An 8,326-nucleotide genomic window follows, 5' to 3' on the forward strand; every position below is an offset into this window, starting at 1 on the left:
AAAATGCTTTTAGTTAATTGTATATTCGGAATTAAACCATGACGCACTCAGAGTATTTGATCGAATTTGAATCGCATTATAAATGTTTCAGCGAACTGTTGGTACAGTCCGAAATGTCGTTAAAATGTACGTAACAAAGTAAAAAGCAGCCATTTGTACGAACACGAAGTCGTTAGTGCTTTGTTTGGTTATTAGTAGACTACACTGGCTAGGGTCACCAGTCTAGATGCCGTAATCGAGACTAGTTTTATATTTTACTAGTGTCTTCCCGCGACTTCCTCTGCGTGGACTTCAGAATTGGGTATATTGCTTCTCGTTAACAAATTTTAATCCTACCAAGGGAACTATTAGAGAGATCGGTATAGAAAGTACGTTTCCCTTTCCATAGCATAGGTGACATGCATACCGAATTCCAAAATTGTCTGCCCGCGGCTTAGCTCGTACACAATTTGCAATTTTAGAGATTAAAGGTAGCCTATGCTCTTTTCCATGTCAAAGGCTACATGCATGCTAAATTTCATCCAAATCCGTTCAGCCGTTTTTGTGTGATTGTGTAACAAACATCCACTTTCACATTTATCATATTAGTCGGATTAGCTGCGCTCTCCGTCGACATTTATTACTCTTTTTTATGTAACAATTACGAACTTCTTGAATTTATATATATATGAATAGCTGTTCGCGTCATCTTTCAACTTACTTGTCATCACTCTTACCTATGCTCGTGAAAAAAAAATTATTTCGCCGTTTTGTGGTGGCGGCCATCTTGGATGTGAACTTTGTCATAGTATGCCGAATTTACACTAGTCAAGCCCTCTCATTTGGTACTCATATGAAGGGTGCGATGTGGGATATGACATATATATATATATATATGTGTCATATCCCACATATATATATATATATATATATATATATATATATATTATATGCCACCTGTTAGAGAGTAAAAAAATAAAAAAAGTTGTAAAAAATATTTAAACCGGCATTTTGCGTTGGATATCTTGGACCGATTTTTATCAAACGAAGCTAAGAATACTCCCTATTTATTCAACTTTCAAAAAAAAAAAAAATCAAACCGGATCATCCGTTCAGCAAAGAAGATGCCACAGACACACACCGGTACGTCAAACTTACAACACCCCGTCGTTTTTCCGCTAAGTTGACGTCCGAGCCGGCCGACGGTGACGGCCGAGTGCAGTGGGCAGCGACCCTGCTTTCTGAGTCCAAGGTCGTGGGTTCGATTCCCACAACAGGAAAATGTTTGTGTGATGAACATGAATGTTTTTCAGTGTCTGGGTGCTTATCTGTATATTATAAGTATTTATGTTTATTATATTCATAAAAAAATATTCATCAGCTGTCTTAGTACCCATAACACACGCTACGCTTACTTTGAGGCTAGTTGGCGTGTTGTGTATTGTCGTAGTATATTTATTTTATTTATAAGTTACTTGCGACCTTATTAATTGGTCACCTTAGTGCAAACTGTATGGGCAAGCAGTTGCTTAGGCTAATTGAAGACAACAAATCTCCTAAACTACTCACGGGCAAGTAACAAATAGCCGTAATGCTGCTCTTCCCTAATTTACAATTAATGTACACTTTATACCATTTAAGATGCACTTTAAGTCGGTTAAGAACGTAGCGGAAGAACACCGAGACGGATTTAAAAATACTGGCCGGGTGTGGATTTACTCGAGCTCTATATAAGCTCTTGAAATGAGAGCTAGAAGATGTTTATTTTAAAAGATGATTCGATGGGACTATATGCCACTCTGTAATGGTGTATTTATCGTATTAGCATGTTTAAAAAATATATTAAAGATATTTTTTGGTCTGAATCTTTGGAAATTAAGAACCCAACCAACCCGTTCCTTATAATAACTTCTTTCGCCAAAGGTTGTCTTGGAGAGAACGCTTTAGCGATAAGACCGCCTTTGCACACATAAACTAGTTTTTTATTATTTTTTAACTTTTTAATCAGTTTCTCTTTGTATTTTGTTTTTGTGTGTGCAATAAAGAATTTAATAATAATAATAACCTTACTTGGGAACTTCTGTTTCGTTTGGGAATAGGTAATATTATATATATTTATGTGTTATTGATATTCATCATATAGGTATATAATATTGTGTAAAAGGTTATTATATATATATATATATATATATATATGCAAATATATATGTTTAAATATATACACCACGTACCTGTCTCCTTGAACTGTGTTTTACGGCGTTGGTTGCTTGGAAGAGATCACTAAGTAGCGATAAGGCCGCTAAATTTATGTACAATTTTTAACTGTTACACTGTTAACTGTTGTCAAAGCTGATGGAGACAGTTTACCAACGCGAAGTTGAGATCTCACCAGGACCACGACCTTCAGTGATGAAGGCACGACCAGAGAGAGAGGGTAACTGTGGTAGTTTTTTAATTATTTTACCGAACAGCACAAACAGACTGATACGGAGTAACTCATAATTTTATTATATCATGAAAATTAAGCTTAATTTGCTATACTCCGCTTACAGCAGGAGAATCTGTATGGTGTTATAATTTCTTCAATCCACCGCTGCTCTAAATACAGATTCTCCCACTGTTCGCGGAGTAAAGCTTAATTTTCATTATATAATATTATGGATTGCCGCAAAGTAACGCCTGCTTCTATGCAATACATAATTTTATAAATTAAAAAAAAAACGGGCACCCATATACAAAATTTAACACAAAATAAATATAAAAGACAGATTAAAAAAAAAAAAATTAGAATACATTAAATTACAATTAAAATTTTAATCCAACTATTTTATATTATTTCGTGTTTGGAATCTGGTGCACTTTTCGCCAATAAATACGCTGTCAGGGGATACCTGAGCGACGACTCTTATTATTGGAAATTTATTTATTTATTCTCGATGATTAATACTTACTTATTATTATAACTTTATCGGGCTGAAGAGCGGGGTTGCCAGTGTAATTAAAGGCGCATGAGTACGAATTGCTGCTTTATGGCGCCTTAGGTTGGCGGCCATAAAGCAGCAATTCGGAAGCCATGCTTCTTGCGCGACCCGCGAAGTGTTGCCATTAGGTGGGCCATCTTGGTCCGTCAATTATTACTGGAAAAGAGTATTTTTTTATAATTTTTATTAGTGTTTTTACCTACACTTGGAGGAATTATAAATTTTATAAATTTAAAATGCATTTAAAAAAATATAATTCCTCCAAGTCTAGGTAAAAACACTAATAAAAATTATAAAAAAGGAATGTGTCATCTGTTGTTTCAAACGTGTCTCATTTTAATATGGACCTATGAAAAAGGAGATCGAAACTGCAACGTTTCCTACTAGATGACGTTACAGTCGCTATAAGACTGATGTGAAAGGCATCGATGGTAGGAGAGCCGTGGCTTAATTGGAGAAAGCGCTCAGGCCGCGATTGCCAGAGAGTCGCAGTTTCAAATACTGTCGGTTCCGAAAATTTGTATATGCATTTTAAATTATAAAATTTATTACAGAGTTAATTTGCAAATTGCAAGAAAAACCCAAGCAAAAAGCCCAGCAGCCTTACTAAGCTAAATTCCATGATACTATTTTTACTTCATATTGAAAAGAAGAAAATTTGCTTGTTTGTAATCTTCTTCTTCTTATGGTGCCGTCTCCTTACGAAGGTTGGCAATTATTAGGGCTATCTCTACTTTGGACACCGCTGCTTTAAATAACGATTTTGTGCTCTTTCGAAACCAGTGTCGTAGATTTTTGAGCCATGATATTCTTCTCCGGCCAGGCCTTCTCCTGCCTGCCACTTTACCTTGTATGATAAGCTGAAGAGGTTCATATTGTTTGGTGTTCCGCATCACATGACCAAAATAATCTAACTTTCTTCTTTTCATTGTGAAGAAGACCTCTGTTTGTAATCGTTTAACTCTGAAACTTCTAAGACTTGGACACGTAGCGTTTTAGGTCGTATTTGGTTCGCTACTTTGAGATATCGAATTGGCTCTTGTCATAGGTTTAAATATCTTAATTGTTATTAAGGGGTTTTTGTGAAGCAACAGAAAAACCAGAGTAATTCTTTTTATATAATAACGGCCTTGTGATCCTAAGTCTTACCATCGAGTCGTAAAAATAAAACTGTCTATTATATTATGAAAACAGACTTATAGGAGCCTCCTACTCAACGAGTAATTGATTAAAATCAATTTGCAGCCCAAATAAAAGAGAAACAATAATTGATTCATAACAAAAAAAACAGATAAATTACACAGATCCATCACTCTTAACAACGTATCTTTTTCTATTCAGTGACAGATGTTCGGGGGTTGATGGTAAACAGACGGGGGGGGCGAAGAGGATGTTGCTCAAATGAGGAGATAATAATGACAAACGATAAAGATTAAACCCAGTCACTGTTACTGGCGAAAATATAATCCATATGGGGAGCGATGTAAAAGGTATTCGTGATGTAACACCCATAGAATACAGAACGTACAGAAACCGCGTACACAATATTGAAGCTTAAAAAACCACTCTACTTTAGTAGTGTTTCTCGAACAGGCGGCTAGTCACATACACTACGTTCACACGCGATTATGGACTTTACTTGCCTCGTTTTAAGGTTATTTGTTACAATATCAAGTGATTCGGAAACTGCAGCATAAAGACAGGTCAGGGGATTACTACCATCGCGTATTAAAGCAATATCAATAATTAATTTTAATATTGTTAACGCTTTTGTTTCAATATTATAATCCTTAATTAGCGGTGGTAGCATGCTCTCAGGTGTATTATTAAATGACGGCATTAAGTTTTAAACAAAGCAAATTAAATTGCTAATCGCATTTTAACCAAACACATAAGCACACGTTAAATAAATAAGTAAAAATGTATTAAGTACCAAACGCGCCCTAGTTTAAGCACACAATAAACATAGCCGGGAGATTTTTTTGCTATCACCATCTCACAGTTCATTATTATTTAGTTCTGAAGTTGGCGCAATTCATACCCAAGCTTTTTTATTGTTCTTGTAATCCTTAATATTAAAAGAGAAATTTCTATAAGCTTATTATTGTGTTAGGATGAAAAAAGAATATTAGAATTTGATTTATTAACTTTAAACTTATTAAGAAGAGATTTTCTTCATTTTATATTATCTGCATACCCTTTGCATTCCCTCTTTGCACGCCACTGCAATCAGGTAAGATCTACAACAAACAGGTGAGATCTAAGTTAAATATGTATTATTGAATGAAAAAATGAAATACACTTTATTGTACACCAAATAAAAAAATAAAAAAACAAGCATTAGAAAAAAAGGAAAAAAGGTACAATAGGCTGCCTTATCGCTTAAAAGCGATCTCTACCAGGCAACCTACAGAATCAAATTCAGTACATGAAGTTATGAAGAAGGGTTAGAGGTGTACACAAAGTAATACTTAAATAATAATGTAAATTACAAAAATATACATACTCCATATATATATATATATAAAAGGATATTTATATACCATAAATATATTATAATATATACAATATATACCTATATGTCATAAAGAGGCCAGAAAGGAAAAGAAGATTATATAGATTACTAGCTGTTGCCCGCGACTTCGTCTGCGTTTGTTTTTGTTTTTCGAAAGTCATGTGGCATTCAATTTAGGTGTAATTCTAGTGAAATTTTTAAGTTGTGTATTCTTATATAAAAAAAGTAAGTAGGTAATTATTTAAATCGGTTATCATTTGACGGCGTTATGGTGTAAAATTGCCAAACACTTTCGTCCCCTCTCCCAAAAGAACTGAGCTTAATTTCGGGATAAAAAGCATCCTATATTACTTCTAATACCTTCAGGAATAGGTGTACATAGTTTCATGGGGATCGTTTAAGTAGTTCTTGCGTGAAAGCGGAACAAACAAACTTACATTCACATTTATAATATTAGTAGGGATAATAAGAAGATTATTATATTATATTATTATTTATTTATTATTATCAAGACATAAACTACTGTAAATCTGTTCGCAGCGCAGAGCTATATTAGCAGCAATAACGCTTCACACCTGTAACTGACAAACAGATAAACTAAACTCCGAGATGTGACATCGCAATTTCCTTCTGGCACGAAATCTATTCATTAATATGAAGCGATCCGGCAAGTGCAGTAGAAAGGCACGTCAGGTGTAGTATTAAATGCCGGCATTAAATTAAACAAAGCGCCCGAAACTGCTAATAAAGCGCGATACACACTGGTGTATTACAGGCGTCGTAGCCACACAAATTAATCAAAGGGAAATATTCATGCCGACACATGCCATGAAATGATAATGAACCCGTATCGCTGTTTGGCCTAAGTCGTGGGAAATAGCGGTGACTATAATTAAGGCGCGTTACGAAGCGGTGATAGCCCAGTAGGTTCTTCTTAGGACTTCAACGTCACTTTCGGGGGGCTGAGTTCGGATTCCATCACGGACCTCTAACTTTTAAAAGCCATGTGCGTTTTAATCAATAAAAACATCACTTGCTTCAACGTTGTAGAACATCGTGATGACACCTTCATGCCTGAGAGTTCTTATGCCAACGTGGTCGACTACGGCCACTTACGGCTTAACCACTTTCATTTTTTTTTATTTCACTACAAGTGAACCCTAGACTGCAATCTCAACTGGTGCTAGGTGATAATGCAGTCTAAGATGGCAGCGGGCTAACTTGTTGGGAAGTATGATGAAGTATGAACCTGTTAGTGCCAGGGCCCTATTCGGTTTCGACGCGACATCGCACCGGAACACAAAATCGCTTAGCGGCACGTCTTTGTAGGGTAGGGTGGTAACTAGCCCCGGCCCAAGCCTCCCACCAGACAAAATTCTCATAGTGGAATCCATGCCCTGTAGTGGGCTGGTATTGGGATGATATGATGACGATGATGATTATTAAGCCGTGCCTGGTAATAGCGCTCAAAATCATGTGTTAGTGGAGTGGATTCACGGCTTAACGTGCTCAGAAGTAAAGGTCAAATTTGGACCCTTAAGTTAGCCACTCGTAGTGTTATGGACTTAAAGAAATTGTGATACTTAATTTCAACTGGTAGATCTAAAGTTTTGACGTTTGGACAAAGAATTGATACATTTAAAAAATATAAATATTTGTAGAATCAGTGCTCCCAATTTTCTGAAGCACTTAAAATAATATATATTTTTCACTGTGCATGTAATGTGCACTTAAAATAACGCATGCTCCATAACTTAAATAATAGAATATACAGTTTTAACCAGCCACTATGGGTAAATTATGAAGTTAAACTCAAATATTACCTTATTCCAATGGGCTCATAACTACATTCGTAAAATTAAAACTAAAGCTGCGAGTGCTTAGGCACATGCGCGTGTAGAACCCTCGCATGTCTAGCATGCGCGTTACGAGAAAGTTTTATTTACCCATTATTTTGTCTCTATAGAAAAAATATGGTCGAGATAATAATATCGTGAGTATGCTAGCCTTGCTGATGTACAAATTAGGCTTTACTTAAGCTCTATGCCACCCACCTGTATTTAGGCCTACTGCTATATCCTATAACTTGCACCACACACATCATATGGGCTTAGATACGGGACGCGTAAAACAATACCGTTCACAGCGGAATGCCTTTGTCTTTGAACAATTAGTATGGAGAAATTGCTCCTGACCCACTCGAAGCTAATAAATATATTTAGCAGATCGTATTCCACGGCTCCTTGTCAAATTAGCCGCGCACCAAATTATTGATACGCGGGTTTAATTGTTGTTTGATGTGTAATAAAATGTTGTAGTCGCAGGTTCATAGTGTTGTGACATCTCCCATTTGCTGCCACAACGTTTTATGTGTCCCTGGTACATTGGTGTGGCTGTTCTCCGGTCTTGTGGCAGGCTTCGGTTGTGGCTGGTTACCACCATACCAACAATGAAGGGCTGCTAGCGTATGAGTTTATTATAACTGCCATACACCTAGCACCAAGCGGTGATAGCCCAGTGGGTAGGAGCTCGACTTCACTTTCGGGGGGCCGAGTTCGAATCCCAGCACGCACCTCCAACTTTTCTAAATGATGATGACACCTAACAGGTTAGCCCGCTACTATATGCGACCGCATCATCATTTATCAGCAGGTGAGATTGCAGTCAAAGGCTAACTTGTAATGGAATAAAAACCCTGCCCTAATGTGATATCGGTACAATACTGCGTTTAATAGATAAAATTGTTTGACAAAAAAAAAAGTTATAATTACAAACTAAAAAGTAAATATTTTTTTGTATAGATCAAGCTTTTATTACTATGTGCTACAGTTAAAGAATTCCAAGAGAATCA

This window comes from Pararge aegeria, chromosome 21 (genome assembly GCF_905163445.1).
Source record: "Pararge aegeria chromosome 21, ilParAegt1.1, whole genome shotgun sequence".
NCBI classification, from domain to species: domain Eukaryota; kingdom Metazoa; phylum Arthropoda; class Insecta; order Lepidoptera; family Nymphalidae; genus Pararge; species Pararge aegeria.